At 35.5% G+C, this 26,317-nt stretch overlaps 1 long non-coding RNA gene across 4 annotated transcripts in view; it reads right to left on the minus strand.

The window, feature by feature from the left end:
* Nucleotides 1-2,078: 2,078 nt before the first annotated feature.
* Nucleotides 2,079-26,317, minus strand: part of LOC105487408 (uncharacterized) — a 357,156-nt gene continuing 332,917 nt past the window's right edge. The window contains exons 6-8 of one of the 4 annotated variants that reach the window (XR_011624043.1): nucleotides 18,716-18,904; nucleotides 4,162-8,761; nucleotides 2,079-3,918 (exon numbers count right to left, since the gene is read on the minus strand). This is a non-coding gene — a long non-coding RNA (uncharacterized lncRNA). Of the gene's footprint in view, nucleotides 8,762-18,715; nucleotides 18,905-26,317 lie in introns of all 4 variants that reach the window. The other 3 variants (XR_011624045.1, XR_011624050.1, XR_011624042.1) reach the window with 3 other exon arrangements.

Here is a 26,317-nt window from a genome sequence, read left to right on the forward strand (position 1 = left end):
ACACATCCACAACATTCTCACGGCACGCACTGTGACAATGGCACCTGCGCAGATACTAATCTCAAGCCATCCGCAGCTTGTTCCTGGTAAAAAGGAAAGAAAACCATGAGAGTTCTAAAAGAAAATAAGAGAAGAATATTGGCCCAATTGCCTTGGTGTTTGATTTGAAATGAGTAAATATTTTTGATGAAATTTCATCGTTAGAATGTAAGCTCCATGAGGGTAAGAAATTTAATCTGTCATGCTTACTACACGATCACCAGCAACTAGAATGTTTTTGTTTCATGCTCACTCAGAGTTAGTGACCATTTCACATATGAGAGCTATGCACTAGACACATAGAAGTTTATTCATTCATTCATTCTTCCATTCAGCCTATATTTATGTAGAACCTACCAAGTCCACATGGATGACTGACTGAATTAATGTACGAATTCATGAAGTTTTCTCAGTATCAGAATTTAGGAGGTTTTGCATTTCAATTTACTGATACTTTGAACTAGTTAGGCTCAAAGTCTGACAGACCCTAGGATTATTTTTAATGCTCATTCAGAATTAATGATTACCTTGAATATGAAAGGTATGCACCGAAGTTGAACAAGTGCAAATTATAACATTCTAAAAAATACAGCTAGTAATGGTATTTCAGAGGTCACAGTCAACAAGATCTATTCCAGATTTATCTGAATCTATATGTAAATATTTTACATCTCCTTAAGCTTAAATTGTGGAAAGCTGTGATCTTAAAATATTGAACTTAGAAATTCTTATAAAAGATCAATGATTAGTGTAAACCATTAACAAATCACTGTCATTACCCAAACTCATGGGAGCCTGAACTTATGACTTTCTTAACTCTGGGATTTTCACTCTTCAGTTAGTTCTAGAACTCATTATAAGGAAATACGTACACATAAGCTTAGGGGGACAAGTTTTTGAAAAAGTACTATTGTCTTTCCGTCAGTCTTCTTATTGAGGAAAAGAAATGGTTGTCACAGATCTTACATTTATGTAGAGTATATTTAGTGGGTTACAAGCTGGATTGTGTCCTGTGATGTGAATACTGTGTGTTTTGATATCAATGGTTTCTACTGCAATTACATAATCATTTTGCATTAATCTCTTTAAATAGAAATTATAACCTTTAGGTATGACATTTTGTTTAACAAAGATGAAAGCATTACAAAAGCTAGTAATGGGTGCTTATTTAATATGTAAGTAAGTTTAGCTTAAAATATAGTCTATCCTGGTGTTCTAAATTGATTCACATTTACCATTATTCTTCAAACCTGCCCATCTTTATCTAAAACGTTTCATCAAATGTTTTGATTACCACATCCAAATAAAATAAAGTGAGTTTGATATGCATGAACATTTGCAACCTTACAGAGTTACAGATTTAAAACAGGATCCTGGGAACTAACTTTGTTTTGACTCTGAATTTTTTGTATTTATTTGTGTCCCTACCCTACTCCCATCTTTGTGTGTATGTTAAAAGAAATTTGATCAGTTAAATTGGATCATGAAAGATGATTTGGCATCCATGTGGGCCTGAGAAACCCACAGATAAATATTAAAAAGGCTACTAAGCAAAAGAGCCCTGATTAAGCTTCTTTTAACCTAGCTACTTAAATAGCTAAGCTCTACTTTTTATACCTGTTACGTTTTATGCCAATGAAAAAGTCTTCCAAATCATAAGTTTTAACAGTTTGAAAATGTTGGTTCCTGGCTTTTTAAAATTAGCATTGACTCCAGTACCTCTGATACTAGAAAACTAGTACCAGCCAACATGTGCAAGATCAACATTTTAATGATACCTGGTTTTCTGACCAATTTCTTTGTTTTTTGCTTTCTTCCTCTCCTCTCCTCGCCTCTCCTCTCTTCCCACCTCTCCTGCCTCCATCCCTTCTTTCCTTTCTCTTTCTTTCTTTCCTTTCTCTTTCTTTTCTTTTCTTTCTCTTTCTTTCTTTCTTTTTCTTTCTTTCTTTTCTTTCTTTTTCTTTTCTTTCTTTCTTTCTTTTTCTCTTCTTTCTTTCTTTCTTTTTCTCTTCTTTCTTTCTTTATTTTCTTTTTTTCTTTTCCTTTTCCTTCTTATTTTTCACTTTCCCTTCTCTCTCTTCCCCTACCCTCATCTCTTCTCTCTGTTAATGTCTTCATTATGTAAGCAAATGATTAAACCATGGAGACATTCAAATCACAGAAGTGATCAAACAGCCACAAGGATCTTGATTTCCTCCTTAGAGGTCTGGAGAACTGGCTTAATCTCTTGCAGAAAACTCTTTTCTTCGTTGGATCAGCCTTACAAAATTGGGTGCAACTTGAGTTCTACTTCAAGTAAGAGGACCCTCTGGGCCAGGCTGCTGGGCACTTGTCTCCTTAGAGATTTTCACAATGCCTCTATGATAGCCAATGGTCACAGAAAGTTCAATAATCCCTAGTTATGAATTGGAACTGGTTTATTAGATCTTAGTCAATGAACAACATGGAAGAGTGAATTGTATCTGAGAGATGGCACAAAGGATTCATTTTAATTAGCCCTTGAATGTAAAAGGTTGTGAACCACAAAGATCTGTCTGTGCATTGAAAACTGATATGTGTATAAATAAGCCTCCTCAGAAAGAAAAAGAAGCATAGAGAGTGGTGAATTGTTTTCCAGGAGAGAAATCTTGCATCTTCTTGGAATAAACACATTCTGAGTATCTAATACCCATTTCTTCTGGGCACAGACATTATTTCTAAACTGAATGTGTTTTTTGTTTGAGAAAATGAAGCACAGAATTTCACAGAATTATTTTCCAACTACGGAATTTCACAGAATTTTCCAGAAACTGTGTGTATTTCTTCCATAAGCTCAAGGCCTTTTCCTTTCAAATTATGTTTCTGTGTGGATGATTTGTTGTGTGCAAGGAACCTCACAAGGGAAGAAGTGAGAGAACAAAGCTAAGTGGTGTACAACCTGACAGCTTCTACCTGTAAGGATCTTACGTAAACAGATAAATTGGCTACCCAAACAATCATGGTGGAAGCTGTAGTCCGGCAATGAGCTCTTCGAGGATCCTCTAGAAGTGATCCAACCATTGTGCATTTTGTTATTCCACATAAAAGAAGGAACAACATTGTTCTCTGCCCTCCTGCCCCAGGGGGACTGGGGATAATGTTGATAAAGTTCATCAAAGTTCTTGCTATTATGATACGTCTTAATTTACTTGAATTTACTTGATCTATGTTCTGCTAATGTATTGTCAGTGCTCAACACACACACAAACATGCACACACACACGTGCACGCACACACACACACACACACAATCCTTTGTGGAAGAATATACGCCACACCTCCCAGCTGCTCAGCTTATAGGAGGAACATTAGCATGCTTGGTAGAATGTCCTCAGTATGTGCAAAATGAATTTATATTTTGTCCCATTTTGTTATGCAGGCTTCCTCATGCTTTTTAAACATGATGTCATCACAAGAACATGTGTATACATGTACTTCTGCATAGAGCACTAAAATTAAATTGACTTGCTGGCAAAAGTTAGAGAAAATCCTTTTCTAGCTTCTCTGTACCACTCAATAAATTATTACAGTCTGTGCACAAAACACAAATTACATGCTTTATTAGTATGTTTTGTGGTAACCTCAAAACCACAAGTGTTTACATGTGCTGCACGCATGCACTTTGGGGCTTTTTAATAGCGGGTTGACAAGAGATTAAAGGCAGAAATATGGCATTTTATTAAAGCAAACATATCAGCATGCCTACCATGATAAAATGATCTAGTTTTCTTCAGACACAAAAGTTTCTGTTGAGTGATACCTTTGCAATTCCTTGAGGGCACCCTATTATTCACTTTCCTCAACAGAGAGCAGCTGCAAATGGTCTCCAATTTTCAAAGAGTGTTGCCTGGTCATTCTTTACTGTCAAAATGAAGAAGAGCATAAAAGTTAAGTCAATAAAGTAATATGAAATGCTTAATATAAAAATTCAAGAATGAATGATTAACCATTAAAAACTTACAGTAGCTATTTCATCCAGGAAAAAAAAATTAACATTTCCCCTGAAACCTATTAACACTCCTTGTAAACAATATTCTTTTTTGAAATATATGACCTTTCTTAATGCTCTCCACACACACAGCATTTTTCTTACATCCACTTTACCTCACTGATATGAAGTTGAATTCCCCAGGAGAGAGTGCTTCGAGCCCCTTCCTCAGAAATATATGGTCTTCTCCTGTATATTCTAAACGGATGCATTCATTTGTGTTAGATGATGCAACAACCTGTTGTTGTTAATACAACTTCAAAATTACAGACTTTGCCAGTGGACAATCAACAGGCCAAAGATAATGCCTACCTTGGAGCCCATGCTTCCTTATCGATCTATAAAATTTGATACATTGATATTTATGGAAATTGGTATACATACCTCTCTGTTCTTGGTTACACCCATCGTTCGTCTATGTCTCTGCTGTATCTGTGGATGTTGTGTAGAGGGCCATGTGCAGAGAAAAGCAGACTTAAAAGATTATTTATATATATATTTTTGAGGAAGCTATTTGAAAGAGCAGGGTTGAATTTATTCTAGGACTTCTTTTCAAAGTGAAATCAGAAAAATAGCAAGAATATTCAGGACCTATTCCATAGCAAATCCGTCCATACTATGATGTTGCTAAGAAAAATAACTGCTTGGGCATAAGACAGACCAAGAATGATTTTGATGAAAAATGATTGTAAAATGATACAGTTGGGGTCAACAAGACCGCTCTTTGAGGCTGCCAAATGTTTTCCATGCAACAATTTTAGAGCTATTGGAGAAGCCTCCATTGTGTCATCCTCAGAAAGCCGTCACCAGGGCTGTGTCTGGTTGGTTAACTGAGGAATGAGTGGGTATGACTTGTTTCCGGAAGTAAATCTCACATTGTATGAACTTTAAGTATTCCTGTAAATTTATTTGTTTTAACAGATACTGTGAACTGTCATTTCTCAGATGTTTTATTCCAGGAATTGGACAGAGAATTTATTTGTTTTAACAGATACTGTGAACTGTCATTTCTCAGATGTTTTATTCCAGAAATTGGACAGAGATGTTCAAACTGCTCCTAGTAGGGAGACAGGAAACATACTGACTGGTGGCTTTACTAAGCCATCAAGAATTTGTCTAGCAACTTAGAAGCATTCTGCTCTTGAGGAAAACCTCAAAGAAAAAGGATACATGGAAAAGAAATAACTAAAGAATATTCATACAGCAAGTTCTGGACAATAATCCTCAAATGCTTTAGGTAGGTGTAGATAAAATGTGAAATGTCCCCTATATAGTCTTTGTTTGTTTGTTTTATGTTGACATTTTTAAAATGAAACAGTAGATTCCCCTCAAAAACCCCACAACTTACCTGCTCTCTCCTCACATGGATGAGCCTGGCCTTCCCATTCCTGCCCTAAAGGACTAATTCTACGACTATCTCTGGGTAAAAGCCGGGAGATGGGGACAATCAATGTGGGGAGGGTCCCTTTGTATTCTCTTCTATCAGTCATTTCAATTCTATTTTAAAAAGATAAATTTTATATAATTACCTATTTTTCACGCATTTGACTTAATGAAACACTTCTGAACAAGATGTATGATTTCTGGTAGGTTTTAGTTACATTTACATGTTTTTATGGTGTGTGTGTGTGTGTGTGTGTATTTTTGGCATTACTGGCATAAGTTGTGCTATACAATCTAGGAGATTAAAACTAATTACAGCAGTGAGGCTAACAAGGTGTAAAAGCCATGAATCTGAATGAAACTTTCCATTTCTCTCTATAGGTTTCTATAAAAACTCTGACGATATTTTCTCCCAAAATATGTGTTTTCTTATTATTTTAAATCGTTAGCAAGCCAAATAAATCATCCTGATTATTTTTATGTTATGTGGTTAATTTATACATTTTTACAAATGACATCAATTCCTTTCTTCTTGTGTCTCTTCTTGTTCTTTTTGCTTCCCTCTACAAACAGCCAATGCATATAATATGCTTTTATATATACACATATGGATCATGGTTCTAGGTGTTAAACACACAGAGGCAAATTAAACTTCAATCCCAACCTCAATGAAATTACAATTCAGTTTGTAAATATCATGATAAGGATAAGTAAAAGATTATGTGAAGTAATTTCCAAGATTGTTTATGGTTTTATGCTACACAGCACAATAAGTGACTAACATATGTTATCTCATTCAAACCTTTGGAATTGAGAAAGATATAAACATGGTCTTTGAAAATTTCCATATTGGAGAATAGACATTCAAACAGAAATCTAAAAAAAAGTTCAGGAACAAATAGACATAGAATACGAATTGGGAAGCTATAGTGTCATGCAACCCAGAGGTAAATCGTAAGTAATGCCAAGTGTCATGGAAAAATCAAGGATCAGACTGGGCATGGTGGCTCACACCTGAAATCCTAGCACTTTGGGAGGCCAAGGTGGATGAATCACTTGAGCTCAGGAGTTTGAGACCAGCTTGACCAACATGGTAAAACCCCATCTCCACTAAAAATACAAAAATTAGCCACACATGGTGGCACATGCCTGTACTTCCAGTTACTCAAGAGGCTGAGGCAGGAGAATTGTTTGAGCCTGTGAGGCAGAGAGGCTGCAGTGAGCTGAGATCATGCCATTGCACTCCAGACTGGCCAACAGAGCTAGATTCGGTCTCAAAAAAAAAAAAAAAAAAAAAAAAATCAAAGATCAATGTGGTAAATAAGCAATGATTTGGAGAAAGATGGCATCATTAATATTAAAGAAAGTAATGGAACTGAATTATTTAATTAGTCAAAGTGAATGCAGATATTTATCTTTGTTCTTTTGTGAAATTTCATTAAAATGACAGTAAAGGGATTAAAGGAAAACATTACAAAATTAAATTAAAGGAAAAAAGAGAACATTACAAAATTAGAAAGTATTGAAGAAAAAATGGTAGCAGATGAAAGATTTCAAGACTACTCAGGAAAATGGAAAGTTGATAGCTATATGATAGCAAGCTTCGGTATCAGCCTCTCCACTCTATGCAGGGCCAAACGAGAAGCAAGTTAAGCAAGCCAATTTTCACTAAGCAATTCCAGAATATCTCAAAAATTAGAGGCAGTGGGTACATATAAAGGCAAGGACATAGGATAGGAATGATAAAAGGGGAATTGATAATACCCCATGATCTCACTCATATGGGGAATCTAAATGAGTTGTTCATAGAAGTAGAGAGTAGAGCAGTTATTACCAGAGGCTGGGGAGGGGATGACGGATGTGGCATGGGGAGAGGTTGGTGAACTAGTATAAAGTTATAGTTAGCTAGGAGGAATAACGTCTGCTGTTCTATTACACAGGAAGGTGACTGTAGTTAACAAAAATGTATTGTGTATTTCAAAGTAGCTAGAAGAGAGGATTTTTAATGTTCTCACCACAAAGAAATGATTAGACATGATGGATATCCTTATGCAAGGATAATGTGATCCTTATGCAATGCATACATGTATCAAAACATCACACTGTGCCCAAAAAGTGTGTACAATCATTATGTATCAACTAAACACAAAATAAAACTTAAAAAAACTGTACATTCCAAATGCTCTCTCCTATCTGATAAGGAACAACATTTCTGCTACCCTACAGGAGATGGGACGTTTACTATGGAAATACTTTGAACCAGAGAAGCTCTGGGCTCACAGACATCAGACACATTTGAACATAAGAGTGAAGCACCAGAAAGAGAGAGAATTAACTCTCTTTCTTAATCAACTAAAAGTCCCCCCACCTCCTACGTACTCACCCTCTGGTGTACCCTGAGCCCTAACAGCCAGATAGACTACGTTTAAACTGTCTTCCTTACCATTTCCACCTGCTCTCACGGGCAAGAGATCGGACAGTTTACCCCAGGAAAATTTCCCAGTCTAGGAGAAAATACCTATATCAACTGGCATTTGGAAGCCTCCAACCAAAAGGCTGAGTTTCTACATGGTCAACAAATCACGCCCACTTACTTGCCCATGACTTTCTTTTAGTGTATCACTGTACCATTTTGGAATATGAACGGAGAGCCAGAATCATACAACGTGTTTTAAAGTCTCCAACATGGAAGACAAAGATCAAAGGAGATGGAAAAGGAACTCAGAGAAAATGAGACCATTAAGAGAGGAATTGAAAGCTAAAAACACAAATGAGCACATGCAAAAGAACAACAAAACAACCTTGGAACTGATAACCTCGAAAAATAAATAAGGAAGTAAGAGAAGAGTCATGAAACCAAGAAGAATACTATTAAATAAAAGGAATATTCAGAAAACAATTACTCTCAGAATTACCAATTAATACAAGAGAAATAAAAAATTCTACTTAAGGACTAGAAGATACAATAGAAGAAAACTCAGAAGATAAAAATATATGAAAATGAAAAATTGGATAAAAAAGAATCAATTTAGGAGCTACAGACAGAACAACAAACTCAGAAGAAAGAAATCCCTCAAACAAATAACAGAAATAAACATCGCAGAATTAAAAATGACCCAAAGCATTTCTTACCATATTGAAGGGCCCAAGAAACATCCAACTCATTGAATGAAAGAACTCTACCAAAACATGTCATTGAAAATCCGTACTTCAGGCTGGGTGTAGTGGCTCACGCCTGTTATGTTATCCCCGCACTTTGGGAGGCTGAGGTTGGTAGATTGCTTGAATTCAGGAGTTTGGGACTAGCACGGGTAACACCGCAAAGCTCTGTTTCTACAAAAATAAAAATACGAAAATTATTCAAGCATGATGGTATGAGCCTATGGTCCCAAGTACTTGGGTGGCTGAGGTAGGAGGATTGCTCGAGCCTGGAAGGTTGAAGCTGCAGTGAACTGATTGTCCCACTGCACTCCAGCCTGGGCAAAAGAGCGAGATCCTGTCAATAATAATAATAATAATACATACATACATACATACTTCAGTCAGGCATGGTGGCTCACACCTGTAATCCCAGCATTTTGGGAGACCAAAGCTGGAGGATCGTTCGAGTCCAGGATTTCAAGGTCAGCCTGGGCAATATAGGGAGACCCCATCTCTACAAAAAAATTTAAAAATTAGCCAGGTGTGTGCCTGTAGTCTCAGCTACTTGGCAGGTTGAGGTGTGAGAATCACCTGAGCCCAGGAGGTTGAGGCTACAGCCTGGGTGACAGAGTGAGACCTTATATCAAAACAAAACACTATACTTCTCAGCCTTAAAAAGAATGAAACCATGTCTTATGCAGCAACATGGATGGCACTGGAAGCCATTATCCTAACTGAAATCATTCAAAAACACAAAGTCAAACATTGCATGTCCTCACTTATACATGGGAGCTAAACATTGGGCACACATGAACATACAGAAGGGAATAGCAGATGTTGACTCTGAAACATAGGAGAGCAGGAGGGGGATGAAGGTTGAAAAATGACCCAGTGGGTACAGTGCTCACTATTTAGGTGATGGGTGCACTAAAAGCCCAGACCTCACCACTATGCAATATATGCATGCGAGAAATCTGCCATAGTAGCCACTAAATACATTTTTTAACAATTTCAAGGTCTAGACTCCCAGAGAAAAGAAATATCTTGAAAGCTTACAGGTGAATATCTTAATACTAAACTTTACCATATCAATAAGGATGCTATAGTGTTGTCAAAGAATCTGAAGATAAATCAGTAATAAATACACAGGGAATATAAGAAAACAACACAAAGTAAGACAATTATTAACCCCCGAAGAATATAAGAAAGGAAATGGAACTGTAGTACTCTGCATTACTTAACTATGAACAATATGCATCTAGTTGTTAGACTGTAAACAGGGACTAGTGATTTAATACAAAACTTGTAATTGAAATCAAGAGGGCAGGCAGGTGAAAGAAGATGAGGAGGCTTAGAGAGTTCCTTAGAAAAGATAAATTTTATTCTTCTGTTGTAAGAAACCAATAAACAACTTACAAAATAAAGTCTAGAAATACAAGTGCATGCATGTTATTTTTCAAAACAGATTTTCATGCCAGAAGAAATGTCCAAAAGAATTTCTGAGGAGTAAGTTAGAGAGGGATGAGACCAACAACTGCTATTTTCATTTTCAAGTCTTATAGTAGTTGGTGCTTTTAAGCATATTTATATTTATTATTTAGCTAAAAATTTTAAAATGAATACATTTAATGAGGTTAATCTAAATGCATTAATATTGCACTATGTTGAAAACACATTGTTATATTAAGTGGGCTGCAGAAAAATACATTTAGTACTAACCCAATTGTGTTGTTAAAATAATATATTTAAATATTTACTTCTAGCTATAATTTTGTTGAAAACGACTTAAAAGAGCACATCAAACTGGATGGCAACCCAATGGGAGGAACTTTGACTTATCTCAATATAGGGTTGATTCCCTGAAAGTTTTATATTTACAGTGTCTTCAGATATTACAGGCATAATTTTTAAATATTTGAACACTAAACAATATTCAGTCCTTATGAAATTACATATATGTGCATAGGAAAATAAATAAATTCACAACCACTGAAAGGTTGAGATGATATCTTAGGATGATAGGATTGCATTTCATTTTTACTCTATTACTTACACTTTTCTCTGTTGTTTGGATTTTGGGACAGGATAAAGCAATTATGCATTAGCATAAGCAACCATGATATTAATATAAAGCTGCAACGTGAAAATATATATGCACCAAAAACAACTCCTGGAAAGAATGTTAAAAAATAAAGGTTGTAATTAAGATTGTATGATTACAATGACGAATTTTTTTTTACCTGTCCACATTTTGCATATGTGCTATTTACACAGAGAAAAAAAAATGGCTGATAAATTTAAATAAACAAGGAAGGAAAATGGTGAATGTGGAGAGAAAACGGAAGTGGGGGGCACGTGGGAGAATTCCTATTTATTAATCATTTACTATGTGCTGAGTGCTGCGCTATGTGTCTTGGTGGCAGGGACAGCCGCAGCCAAAAGATTTTCCCCACTGCCCAAGCACAGTGTCGGATGTCCAATTAACATTCTTAATAAGTGGTTGAATCTAGGAATGAATGCATGGATAAATCAATGAGTTATGGAATATTTATGAATTTGGCAATAAAAAAAGAAAAAGATATGGTGTCCATGATAGTCATGAGGGGGCAATATTAAGTAATAGAATTTCATTTGGTTTTCACAGTGATGGAAATTGAGTATGCTTAAGGAGAGTAGGGGATCTGAAGATGGTTGTGATGTGATTGTCAATGATGTCCTGAAAGGTAAGATTCAGAGCAAAAGAGCCATTAGCTTCAGCTGACTCTGCTAAGAATAGAGGTGTATAGCTGTTGCCCAAAATAAGTACAGTTACATGGGAAGGTGATTTGAGAGTTTACTTTGCCTTGTCTCAAACTTCACATGAGCAGCCATAAACTTGTACTTGGGGGGTAACAAAAGTGTAAAATGAAAGCTTTTAAAAGATCCCTTAAACACTAATGCTAAAGCGTTTTTTTGTTTTGTTTTGTTTTGTTTTTTTATGTAATATCTCTACAACTTAGTTGTCAAAACGTCCTTAGAAACAGTTCATATTAAGGACTTGTAGAGTCTTGAAGTTTATAGGGGTATGTTTGCCTCTAAGTCCAAGTGCAAACATCAAAAACTGTGACAATGAGCTTTCACTAGTATGTTTAATAACTGTAGGAATTTCTGTTTTGAAAGAACACACTAGATTGTATCAAATTATTTACATTTGTTCATAATTCTAGAGTTATTTTATTGCAAAAAAAATCAGAAGGTGAAGGATCATGAAATTGAAATCATATGCTTTTCTTCTTTTATTTAAATTATTGATAAATTGGATATTCACTTTGAGTTGAGCTTAAACTGTAGAACTTCTATATTCTCATCTATAAAATCAGGATTAGAATAAGTCTAGAGCCTCATGAACTATGAGCTTTTACATGATAACCGTGACTATCAATAGACATTGTCCAGGGAATTCTCTCAATAATCCCCAAATATGACAAGAACATGTGTCCTATAACCCTTTCAACTCACAGGTGAGAAAAGTGACCTATACATGCTTTAAGGTACATGATTTAGGTATGAAGAGCTGTGGGGAAAATGAGAGCACCTGTAATATCTTTCAGGGATTGAATATTGCAATTTAATGAAAAAATTATGAATATGTATTTAAATGCAATATACGTATTTTGAAGAGACCAGACCTCACTGTGTTGCCCAGGCTGGTCTTGAACTCCTGGGCTCAAGGGATCCTCCCACTTCAGCCTCCCAAAGTGCTAGGATTACAAGTATGAGTTACCGTGCCCAGCTTTAAATGGAATATTCTTTAAAAAACATATCCGAGGCATGTTTTCTCTGGGCTTTGTGGTCTCTGACTACCTACATAGAATTGAGACATGAAGATCTGGCCATTGACTAATGTACTGAATCATTTTAAATAAATGGATGACATATTAGTAGAATTAAACTTTTTGATAAAAATCTTAAATATTTACTTTGTGCATTATATGCAGTATACATATTTTACTATAGTGCACATTATATATATAAAATATATAAGTAATATATAGTAAAAAATTATATGTTTTATATATAATGTGTACTATAGTAAGAAATATATAATGTGCACTATAGTAATATATAAATATAAAATATATTTATATTAAATATATATAATGTGCACTATAGTAAAACATGTATATTACATGTAACATACAAAAGATTTATTTCCTTTATATTCACAAAAGATTCTGAATATTTTTATCTTAAATATTTAACTCCAAATTCCCTGAGAATTTAAAAGTCTAATAGAAATTTTATAGATATAAAATTTTAATAGAAATTTTGTATCTTGAAGAATTTTTATTTTAAATCATGTGAAATACATAAGGAGAAACCGGATTAATTAAAATGGCCCAAAGTAGGACATCTCTTCTGTGATCTGTAAACAAGGCAGAAAAAAGCAGGGAAGAATAAAGACCGTACCAATTGTCAAGATTGGAACGATAGCATGTAACAGAATCAGAAAATGATGTATTTATTTAAAAAACAGACTAAACATATTTAAGCATGACATCATGATGGAACTGACTAAAGCTAGGTCAGTGTCAAACACTGACATAATGGTTCCTGTCACAGGATATTTGACCTTAGAGAACATTTGAGCGCTTACCAAGGATATGAACCCACCTTGAAAGTCCCATGGTGAGATGCGCGTGATTAACACTAGGACTTTGTAATTTAACTGGAAATGGATTTTAATCAGGTGGTAATATTATGGGTCACACTCAAACGCTCTCGTATAAGAAAGTTTAGAAAGATTTAGACTTCTTTTCTCTACAGTAGGTACAGATCATAGATTCTATGTTGGACTAGCATGTCTCTCGGGTGCTTGGTAGACATTGCTGCTCTTCTGATAGATAGAGAAAATGAGGTTACAAAATTGCTCTACTATCACTTACTCTTAGATGGAACAGGTGAAAATCCTTGGGGAAATCATGTTAATGGGCTATAGGCTTTCCAGAGTTTAGCTATAGGCTTGGAAAAAGAGTCAGAATGCAAACTTTATATTTGAGCAACACCCACATTTCATTTCTTATAATAGCACTGTGGTTTGGTGAGATATTTTCAAATTTGGAAAAGCAGAGCTGTAAAATATGTCTTTTTAAAGAAATGTATTCACTGAAAAGCAATTTATTTTCCTCGAAACATAACACGTTTATGTATATGAGCATCATGAGAAGTTGATATTGGTACTCAATAAAAATTTTATAGACTTTTTGATAAAAGGATGCTTTGAGAGATAAAGTGGCTTCTTGCTGATCAAGACAAATTCTCATCTGGCAAGAGCATGAGAGCATATTTAAATTCTATAAACAATACAATACAGAAAGAATAAAAAGAAATTTGTTGAGCAAGGGAGGTGAAATAAACGAACAAAAATGACGGAAACATGTAAACATTTACAACCTGTTTACAACTTCCTCTTAAAACTGCTTATCAAAGTTCATTCATTACATTAACAGAAAAAGGACAGAGACCATGCTCTCGTCATCTGTCTAACATGAAAATTCATTAGCATATCATTAGTATGTGGCAAAGTTTAAATTTTTAAGCACATAGCTTGGGTGGGCTTTCAGCACACCAGCAACCTGTTCAGAAATTGTGTGAACATTGGTGTATTTAAATTCCTGAACTATTCTTTCCTGAAATATTCTCTACCAGTAAAGCTCATGAACGTAGAACACCCATTCCCACTGACTGTGGAAGACAGTTGGCCTCCTTAAATCCTTCAGTTAAGGACATACAATGAAATGCCTCGTTAAGAACCTTAATTTAAAGCAGCACACAGTTCTGTATGTCAGAGGTAATAATTACCTTCTTTAATGAGCCTGACTTTTCTCTGTGATGAGTAAGACTCCCTCCACTTTGTTGATAGTAACTCTGGATTTATTTCAGGCTTTCTTCAAGTGCTCTTATTTTTTAAAAAGAAAAATTTATGTCTGTTTTTCTGGGGTCAACTTCTGCCTACTCTATACTGAAACCATGTGCTGTTCAAGCACTGCTAAAACCAATTACCCATATATTCCTAGGACATGCAGGAGCCTATAGAAGTCATATCATCCACATCCCAGCTTCTAAGCAGAGCTACAGATAAATTATGTCAGCCTGAAAAGGGCCTACCCTATGATTTTAAATAACTTCCATGTGAACTATAGCTATCCAAAATGTCCCAGCAAATTAAACAATAAAATTGAAAAGCTCTTGAACAAATTGATTTTACAGATATCTATTATAATCTTAAGAATTTAAGATCTATGTTTGCAGGCTGAGGAGGGCTTGAAGAGTTGTGCCCAAGTATATGAGAACTTATGTGGCAACTTGCTTTAATTATAATGCTAGGTATTTCTTGGTTTCCTCCAATATAGTTAGATCTTTCCCCTATATTATCAGCTACCCATAGTATGCTTCCCAAAATTGATCTGCATTTCATATAAAATAATTGAGAAGTGTTTCGGCTTTTAGATGCTGAAGAATTTAAATCACATAACATAGTCCCTTCAATTTACAGACAGGAAACGAAGAAACATTAAATGGTTCCTCTAAGGTCATACAGTATTTGTGTGAAAGAAGCAGAAGTTGAACTTAGCTAGTGTTTGGCGTATGAGTCTGAATCTTTCTAGTCTATCTAATTTGTCCTTTGTTTCTGGATAAAGAGAACCAATTATACTTTCTAGTGTTTTGTGAGATATGTACTATTGCATAAAGTTCATTTCATAGAGATGTTTTATAATTTTACAATTTGACACTACTAGCTAGGGTTATTAACTTCTTGTTAATCCTACCCTAGCACCCAGTCAGGCTGAGATTCACAAAGGTTTAGAGTTGGAAAAAAACCTTAGAGATCCAGTATAGAGACATTTTTTGAACTATAAGGCAGTTTCACTAGTAGTCCTCAACTCAGGTACTACAGAAGATCTAAGGCATAGGCTTGCCTGTGTAACATAGTGAGCCAGAGATGGTCCGGATTAGCACTAATGCCACCGATACCCAATACAGTTCTTTTATCACTGTAAAGAAGATGTCTTAGGACAAGAATATTGACACTGTATCAGTTTTTACTTTTCAAGTGAAAATGGAATTGCACAATTGGACCATAATTTGCCTTAAAGTCACCCTAAGACTTTGGCCTCTGTAGTTGGATGCAGGAGCAGCAGAACATGTCAGCATGGATTTGTCTTCTGTTTCTTTGCTGTCATTCCTTATAGTCAACCACTGAAAAGTTTCTACATGAAAAGAGAGTTTGTTCTTTAAGCCCCTTGAACTGGCGCCATCCTTTCTGATCTTTTCTCTGGTTCTTTCATGTAAGTGTTATATCAACTTTTGAAAGAGTGTTGGTCTGTTAATCATTTCTTCTACTACTAGAAAATTAAACAACACTTTTAAATCTCTTGGGTCTACAGTCTTTAGTTATTTTAACATTTAATATAGAAACTAGGACAATTCTACCCCCAAAATATCTTATTTTCAAATCTATTTCCTTCTGTTTCCAAAGTTCAAATAAAATATAGAGAAAAACCTAAATGGAAAGGTTCCTGTTTGTCATGGCTATGGCTAATCTGGCTATGTACTTAGAGCGTATGAACTGTGCCTGTAGGGCAAGGATGCAAAAAGTTAGGATTTCAGAAAGCCCCCAAGACACACAGCCAAATCTGTAATGTTTAGTGAGATCACCTCCAGATGTAACTAACATTAGGAATGTCCAGTTGTGCAATATGTTTTATTAGCAGATAATTTAGGCTTCTGAGCAAATTAACAAAATCAGCAGAATAGTCAGTATCAAGTTGGGCCATCACTGCTGGAATTAAAGAAAGAACTCTTTTGAATTTTAGGAGTTAGCACCTATTCAAAAATAAAGTATAGATTTATCATTTTTATTTTTTCTTATTCAATTGCCAGGCACTGGGAGAACGAATGGGGTGATAGAAAATAATACAGACCTGAATTTGATAGCACCATGTTTGAAACCCAACTTTGCTGTTTCTAGCTATAATACTTTAGGAAACCCCTCTCAACCATATTTGTCCATCTGTAAATTTGGAATCGATACGTAGTCTACAAGATTGCTGTGAAGAACAAAGTAGATAATTGACGTGAAAAGGTCAAATACAATACTTGGCATGTGGGAGAGGCTGTTTCAGGAAGCGTGGTCCAAGATTAACTAAAGAAAAAGTGGTGATATGTATAATATTAACAATTGAAATATATGTGGTAACCTCTGTTTTTCTGACAACGGGATGTTCATAACTCTAAAGAAAAAGTATCAACCTCAGAATTTGGTTTCTTATTCACAAGGATTTTGAAGGCAGCAGAGCCAAGATATATAAACTCCTCCAGAGATTTTTGTTTGGTTATTTAAACTTGTTTATCTGAGACTATCTGACTGAACTGTCACAATTTTAGATTGTATATTTAACATGAAGAAATTTAAAATAGATATACTAAAATTCCATTCCAGTCTCTAAGTTGGAATCATTCAACACCATCAAGTGCTTGGAACATTCATTGCAACACTTGGCCCCAGCTCAGCAGGGCCTGGACTCACAATCACCCTAAGCTTTATGAATTAGAGCCAAATAAGTCATTAAAGAATCCCAAACACTCAGGCTTGGCTAACAAATGGTGGTTATCAGTGTACAAATGTGACTCCATATATCTCTAACATCTATATTACTTCAGTGAAATAGCAACAATCACATCAATAAAAAACACAATCTAGAAATATCTCAATATTTATTAAAACAACACCAACAACAATAAATTTTGTAAGACTTTAGCCATAGCACTTGACATATGATAGAGGTCATGCTCATAAGTACTTTAGAAACTGTTAATCCATTTTAGCAACCAGTCACAGAAAAACCAGTAAGATTCATTAACCACTAAAGCTTCAGCAACTAATTTTACTACCACCATTTTCAGAAAGAGCAGGCTAGATAGAATCAGCATAACTAATTTCCTAAATTAATTCACATATTCAATGCAACAGAATTTTTTCCTAGAGCTTGACAACCTTATCTTTATGTTTATATGAAAGAGCTAAAAGGCTACAAATGATCAATTCTATTTTGAAGGTAAAAAGGGTAAGGGATTCATCCTATCAGATACACAATGTTTTAGAAGGACGAGGAGGAGGAGGAAGAGGAGGTAAAAGAGGAAAAACTCATGTAACTCTGACAATGTGTATTACGGCATGGCTAGGGAAACAGAGCAGAGAAACAGAACAAAGTGTCCAGGGATATTTATACAGAAAATATGATTTCGTATTCAGAATTAAAAAAACTTACAAATCTATGGACCAAACCCAGTGCAAACATTTCAAACTCTCTAGTTATAAATGAAATGAATATTTAAAACACAATGATCTAACTCTTCACACTCATCAGACTGACCAATATTAAAAGTTGCTTAAAAGTGTTAGGACATGGAGAAAGAGAATAAATTGTCAATATATAGTAAAGCTGAAGATGTGTATAACCTACAGCCAAGAATGCCACACTTGGAAAAACCTTGTACATGTGAATGTAAGAAAACGTACATAAGAATATTCATTGTTGCCAGGCGCGGTGGCTCATGCCTGTAAGCCCAGCACTTTGGGGGGCCAAGGTGGGCGGATCACGACATCAGGAGATCGAGACCATCCTGGCTAACATGGTGAAACCCTGTCTCTACTAAAACTTCAAAAAATTAGCTGGGCGTGGTGGTGGGCACCTGTAGTCCCAGCTACTCGGGAGGCTGAGGCAAGAGAATGGCGTGAACCCAGGAGGCGGAGCTTGCAGTGAGCTAAAAAAAAAAAAAAAAAAAAAAAAAGAATATTCATTGCATCATTGGCTGTGATTAGGGAACAGGCTTAGGAACAAGATGACCTGAACGTCAGTCCTGGTACCAATCCTTATTAACTCTGTGAATTCAGGCAAGTTACCAACCTCTCTGTGCTGTAGTTTCCTCATGAATGAAACAACCTCACAGCTATTGTGAGGATTCAGTGAGTTCATACAAATGGAGCATTAAAAATAGTCTCTAAATTTAATGTTTACTATTGTTTAATTATATTTATTTAACATATACTTGTTGTTATTCCGAGTTTACTGGTCTACCACAATAGGAAATGATTCTACTTACAAATCAGAACTTCATTCTTCCAAGCTACACTAGGTCACATGGAAATCACTGTTCTTCAAGCCTTCAAACTTCATTTCAGCTGCAGAAAAATTTCCTCAACAAAAGCTTAAGCAGAAGCAGGTAATGGGGTCCAGGATAAACCGGATCTTTTAGAAGTCAGCATGACGTGGTTAATCTCCATCATGGCACCTAGATTGTAAGGGTTAATAGAAATAAGTAAAATTAAAGAAAACCAGATGCACCAAATTCTAAACCTAAGAACTGGGGCGACCAGGGAATGATGCTCACATTTTTGAAAGGAAGCCCTCTAATTCCAATGAAGTGTAGTTACCCCACTTTAATTCAAATTACGGTTTGGTTTATAACATATGCACGCACATATACAGGTTCCTGAAATTTTTAAGAAAATGTGCAATGTAATGAAGTGATTTTTGTGCTTGAAATCTTTATTTTATAATCACAAAAGGTATAGGAAAATTAAAAATATTTAAAAAATAGACTTACAAAGAGTCAAAAAATAAAAAATTATCTTAACCTCTTTCCTTCACTCTAATGATTTCCTTCCCTGACATTTTATACACACGCACACACACACACACACACACACACACACACACACTCCACAGGGTATTTTAAAAGCACATGAGATTGCAATATTCATTACATATGCATAAGACCAATTTTAGTTTCATTCTTTCTTATCTATGTATATATCCAATTATCCCAATATCATTTATTAAATGACTTCCCACTGACTTAAAATGCTATTTTTATTACAGTCGTAGTTTTTTTTCCCTGGAATCTAGTCTGTTCTATTGATCTATTATTCTATGCTAGTGCCAAAAACCACATAATTTGATTTACTATAGTTTTATATTACATTTTGATATCTGTAGAAAAAGTTCTCCTTCACTCCTCCTTTAAAATTTTTCTTGCGCATTACTATAGTTTCTTTCCCTCACCTCATCTTTATAATTGACTTACAAAGTTCCATAAAGTATATTTTGGATATTTAGATTGACACTTCTTTAAATTTATAGATTTATTTGCAAAAATGGGGTATTTTCAATATCCCAAGATATGCTGTAAGAAGAAAAAAGTGGATTACAAAAAATATATACCTTTCTTGAATATTGAATGTCAGAGAAAGGTAATTTTCTAAAGACAGATAAGTGAGGGTGCTCATTTTTATTGTGAAATAGGAAGGAAAGGATAAAGGGAAAAATAAAGGCACAAACAATATGATGCATTATAGTTTAACTGATTCGATTTTGAGGCATGTCTCTTTTACCCTGTCTGGACCCAAATTTTCTCATCTGTTAAAGAGGAAACTTGGACAGGATGAGGTCTAAGACCATTTCCAGCTCTATAGTCTTAGACATTCTTATTTTAGACAGGACAAAAGCATGGGGCAAAACACATGCAGCTAAACACCAGTCCAGACACACTTTGTGCGTGGCAATGCTTGCACCATATTCTGGGAAGAAAACAGATTTGTTGCCCTGGCTACATTTGTGGACCGGTCGGCCAAACTGAAGTGAGGCATCTAATTGCTCACTTGAGAATGTTGAGGCTCAGAGGAATTAAGTAAATTTTCCAAGATCACACAGGTAACAAGTGGCAGAATGTCACTTCAATACGAGATGTGTTATTCCAAGGTTGATTTTCTTTCCACTGTGTAATACAAATCTGAGTGCTTGGTGAGGCAACAATAGAATGAATGGGTAGGTGGAAGTCTACAAATTAAGAGATTAAGGGTATCATATTTCAACTATGTATCTCCTGACTTCAAAGTAGAAAAATAAGCATTTGCTGAGAAAAAAAACAGACCTTATTTAGAATTGACCTTTTAAAAATCACCATCAAAACTAGATGTCAGAAGAATTACTTTTAAAAAGCAGACTGACTTAAACTGACTTCAGGTCTCTAAGCATGAAGACGACAGGAGAAATCATTTTGTACTCCATTATACCAAATAATACGACCAATAAAATGAGTGTTATCAATATCTTCTACTCTAGCATCTACTGTACTCTCTAGCCTATTTATAATAGCACCATGAATAGTACCTTTTGAAGAATTATTTCTGCAGAATCAATATGTAAAAGAACTATATTAAAAGTAAGAGTTTATATTTACTGTATACACAGCATATGCCACATGTTGTTTAAGTTTTTTACAGATTGCATAGATAAAGCAGTTTGCACTCTGCCTTTCACCTAGACGGCAGTGTGTGTATTTAAATGCAGGCAACTCAGCCTGCAAACCTGAGATCACTGTACTCTCACCAGGTAAATACAATGAACTTCTGGGGAAGAAAGGAGAAGAAGAGGAAGAAGAAGAAGAAGAAGAAGAGGAAGAGGACGAGGAAGGGGAGGAGGAAGGGGGAGGGGGAAGGGGAGGGGAAAGGGGAAGAGGAAAGGGAAGGGAAAGAGGAGGGGGACAGAAGACAATGACAATAGTGGCAGGAGAGGGAGGAGGAGGAAGAGGAGGAGGAGGAGAATAGGTCAAGTTATAGTGCATAGTAGGTACTGAATACTCTTCTAAGCTCCTTTAACATATTAACTTCTAACAACCGTTTGAAGTCCAGTCAGTGCCTAATTCCTTAGAAGCTGTGTGATGTTGGGAGAAGTAACTAACATAACTGAGTCTGACATTAGAAACAACAATAGTAATACATAACACAGAGTTTCTGTAAGGTTTAAATGAGTGAATTCATTTGAAAGTATGCAGCACGTAACTGCTCAATAAAAGCTTCTGGTTTTTGCCTTTCTGTACAATATTTTCCATGTGATTTCAGAAAGTTTCATTGTCCCCATGTGAAAGAGTAACTTCATGGATCTGAATATTTAAGAGCACCAGAGTTTTCAAATCTATAACTCAATCTAAAAAATCTAAGTTGTTCAACTTGCTGCAACCTCCTTCTTAATAGTTTAATAGTTCCTTCTCTCCAACACACTAGGCTAAAAAATATGAGTATCTGTACACCCCACCTCTAAAGTCCCTTTCCAAACAGAAAAACACTTACAAATCTGAAATCAAAGTGATTTTGTGAGAAAAATGAGGATTTTATTACAGTTTACACTTATATCATCATTCACTGATGTTAGTTAGGCTCATGCTAGACCAATAGTTGCAGAATTTTAGGGTTGGAAGAAATCTGACTTAGCCGTACAATAGCTGCATATTACAGATAAGAAAAGTAAATTTCAGAGAGGGTAAGTGGGTTGTCTAACATCACTGAATAGCTTGGGAGGCTTGCCAAGGGTCACAGCCCAGTCCTGTGTCCTGTAAGCATTGAATATGTTGACAAATTTAGTTACTTGGGCATGAAGTGCATGTCATCACACCATGCCCTCTCTGAGCACTGTTGGTACCAACTGAACAATTATTAGACAGTTGTCATTACCAAGAATAGGTGGTCTTTGGCCTAGAGTTGTACTCAAACATCGTTGTTTGTTTGTTTGTTTGTTGAGACAGAGTATCAATGGGTCACCCAGGCTGGAGTGCGGTGGCGCCATCTGGGCTCACTGCAACCTCTGCCTCCTGGGTTTAACCAATTCTCGTGCCTCAGCCTCCCTGGTAACTGAGACTACAGGCACACACCACCATGCCTGGCTAACTTTTATATTTTTAGTAGAGACAGGGTTTCACCATGTTGACCAGGCTGGTCTCAAACTCCTGACCTCAGGTGATCCACTCACCTTGGACTTCCAAAGTGCTGGGATTACAGGGATGAGCCACTGTACCCAGCCTCAAATATTGTTTTGTAAAGTGACAGGCTATCAGATGTGGAGTAAATATCATGTCACGTGTTCCCCTGTGCTGTCAAAAGGAGTTGAGAAGAGCAAAGTCTTTTTATCTCTGCCAAAAAGGAGAAGAGACTGATTAAGAGACAATATATCCTAGACACGCCCAGCAAGATATTTTTTAAAAATTATCTATACTTCCACCCACCCCATGATTTTGGAAAATGTGTGAACCAAAGTACATAAGTGAATATATCCTTATATCCATTTGGTAGTTCTAAGATCCACCAGTAATGAGAATGCCTCACATCTCCCATTTCAACTTCTCACTTAAAAGTTTTAAGTCTTCAGATGTTTGGGTAACCCAAAGTCTTAAGAAGTTTGGGAAGCCCAATTTGGGGTCTCTGCTCCTATGAATACCTTATGTTAAAAGTGGGATCTGATGTTCAAAGATATTTTACCACATTTTGTACATAAAAATGTTCAGGCAAACCCAAATACACTACAACACCACGCTAAGATGAATTTAATATCTTTTTATGTTCTTAACTAAGTTTTTAGGAAAATGTGATTGTTTCTCACCAACTGTAAGATGTAGCATTAGTGAGAAAGACTGAGGCTGAAAATTCAGTTGGCAAACTTTCACAAAATTTGGAAGTGTGACGCAGAGCTATTTTAGCGCAGGAGGTCTTTCAGATGCAGGAAGTATCTGGATTGATCAATTTCAGAGAGAAAGAAAAATCAACAATCCATGTGTGCCTACGGTAGTAAGCATGTCATCCACAGTTTCATTTAGTACAGACTGAAGGTCTCAAAGTAGATATTAATGACCTGATACAATGAGAGACCTTAAGAAGCATATCCAAGGAACAGAAAACTGTGTTTCATATGCTATCCTTTATATTTTGTATGTTGAAATGAAAGCATAAACCAATATTTTCTTACATTGAAAATGACAGGACAAACCAGAATTCCTTTAAAAGGACATCGAAAGATGAAAGGTAGTGGCAACAGGCATAGAAAGGTACAGGGGTAGAAGCTAGACTTCTCTGAATATACCTTGCTTTGTAGAATTTATTTTGGAACCATGTACATAGGTAAATAGTTCACATAATCATAAACCAAAATTAAATGTTAAAAAATAACTTGTAATATCCAAAGCCAAATAAAATAAGTTAATTTAAATATGTGTCAAATTGACACCATTAGAAAAAGGGGGATTTTTTTCAAGTGACTTTAAAACATAGTGTATGATTATACATCCCTAGTGAGAGAGACCCCGTGGACAAATATAACCATGAAAAAAAATCCGGTTTTGCTAAGTATAGTATCAGTGGTAGTATTGGTATTGCTATTCTGAGACTGTTATGCATGGATTATGTAATACATCAATTAACTATGTTGGCATTATTGAGAACTGGAATTTTCATTTTGACTTCCAGATATAATATTAAATGAGGGCAGGCAAAAATTCTGAAGTCCTGAGTTTGATTAGGAAAGATCAGTATAAACTTATTATGCATTTTACCTTTGAATTCTTTACCTGGCACAATGTACTGAAAATGCCTAGAAACTATTACCCAGCAACAAGCACCATTAGTGCCCGACACTGTTTTGCACTAAAAGAATTCAGTTTTCTTCTGAGAAATGACTGATGCCAAGCCTAGAGCAAGAAATGTGCAAAGTGAGCCTGAAATATTTTGTACATTAAAGAGAAAGAAAGCTACCAAAGACTTTTAAGGGTGTGTCAAGAAGACCCAGGAGCTAACTTGGACAGACTCCTATATAGAGACTCTGAGGCATTGATAGGATAATAATTAAATCTGACTGCAATTGGCTTAAGGTGTTGCAAAAGGCATCAGATATATTTAAATAAATAAATGTGTTCTTAACAATAAAAATAAAACTAGTTGGATATCTCTGGAGGATGATGATATGGAACCAACCAATTATTTTGAAAACTATTAAATAAAGAGAAAGACTCAAGCATTGATCCCGCCTTCCTGTTCATACATATTTTTAGTATTCCAATTAATATAAGAATAAATTTCCATGTTAAACATGTAAATCAAATACAATAAGATTTTACCTATGAACTAAAATTTGCATTTACCAAACAAAGCTATTACACCTTTCGATTCATATTTTGTTTCAATCTTTTAACATTTAAGAACAAATAACTTCAAATGATTTCACAAAATGACAGAATTGATGGAATTAAAGTAACCTGTGTTCTGTGTATTCCTCTTTACAATGACTCTGATATCATTATTGATTTAGAATTAAGCACAGGACGAAGTAGCACCAGACAGGTTGGAGACACAGACTATATCCAGCACAAGCTCTAATGAATCCAAAGTTTTGCGAACTTATTCTCAAAATTAAAACATTTAGCCCAATTCTCGTGTGTGAGGCCAACTGTGTAACTGAACTTCTCTGAATTTACTTCTATGTAGAATAGCATGTTTATTAAAGAATAAGTAATAAAAATGTGTGAAATTGAAGCCAAGATACATATTATTAAAACTGAGCAGTAACCAAGCAATTATTTAGAACTTAGTCCAATAGAAGATTTTTTTTTTCAGAGACATCATTTAGAGTTGGCAACCTTAGTAATAATAAAAAGTATACCAACTTTCAGTTAGTTTCAATATTGTTTTAAAATTCTCTTTAGGATTCAGATTAGGCAAAGCACCCTTATTGCCTGCACCCAGAACAGGCCACTCTCACTGGCTCTACCCACAGTTGTTGCCACTGGATCTGGGCAACTCACTCCAATATCACAAGAGAAATAACCAGACATTATTCACCTACTAACTGAAATATGAGACCCTCTCTAAAAATAGTTCTTGCTAAAAACAGCAAATATAATCCAGCCTCTAGATTCAGCTATAAAAGCACAGGAAGTACAGAGTTCACAGAATACAACCAGCAAAATCCAGACTGTAGGGAACCCACACAATAAATGACACAGATTTTTGACAAATAAATTGCAGAAGGAGAGAGGAGACTTAAGAGATACATCAACTGATGGCAAAGGATGGTCTTATTTGAATCTTGATTCAACACTCTTAACAAATTATCTGAGACAATTGAGAAGATATAAACACTGACTAGATATTTGATGGTATTAAAGCATCATTGTTAATTTTTACATGTGATAATGATGTTACTTTTTTTTAAATTTTAGACAGAGTCTAGTTCTGTCGCTCAGGCTGGAGTGCAGTGGTACGATTTCAGCTCACTGCAACCTCCACCTCCTGGGCTCAAACCATCCTCCCACCTCAGCCTCCAAGTAGCTGGGACCACAGGCGCACACCACCATGTCTAGCTAATTTTTGGATTTTTAGTAGAGACAGAGTTTCACCATATTAGCCAGGCTCATCTCGAACTCCTGACCTCAAGTGATCTCCCTGCCTCAAATTCCCAAAATGCTGGGATTACAGGCGTGGGCCAACACACCAGGCCCCGACATTACTCTTATGTTTAATAAAATAGCTCTTATATTTTAGTGATAAATACTAGAGAATGATATAATATCTGATATTTGTTTCAAAATTATCTGACAGAATGGCAGTAAGTGGAAGTATTGATGAAACAAGATTGACTATGAGTTAGAAACTGTTGAAGTTGAGTGTTGTATAAATGGGACCTTATCATTTCACAGCCTCTATTTCATACATACTATATATGAAATTTTCTATAAGAAAATGTGAAAAAAATATTTCCAAAGATCACTGAGCTGATTGGGAGATTTGAATGGTATGCAACTTGATTTCCTTTTATGGCAAGCAGAAGAAAAGTTACAAAAAGGAGTAAAAGTACTTGTTTCAGGAAGAGCTGAGTTAGCGGG

The sequence above is a fragment of the Macaca nemestrina genome, chromosome 5, assembly GCF_043159975.1.
Source record: "Macaca nemestrina isolate mMacNem1 chromosome 5, mMacNem.hap1, whole genome shotgun sequence".
Classification (NCBI taxonomy): Eukaryota; Metazoa; Chordata; class Mammalia; order Primates; family Cercopithecidae; genus Macaca; species Macaca nemestrina.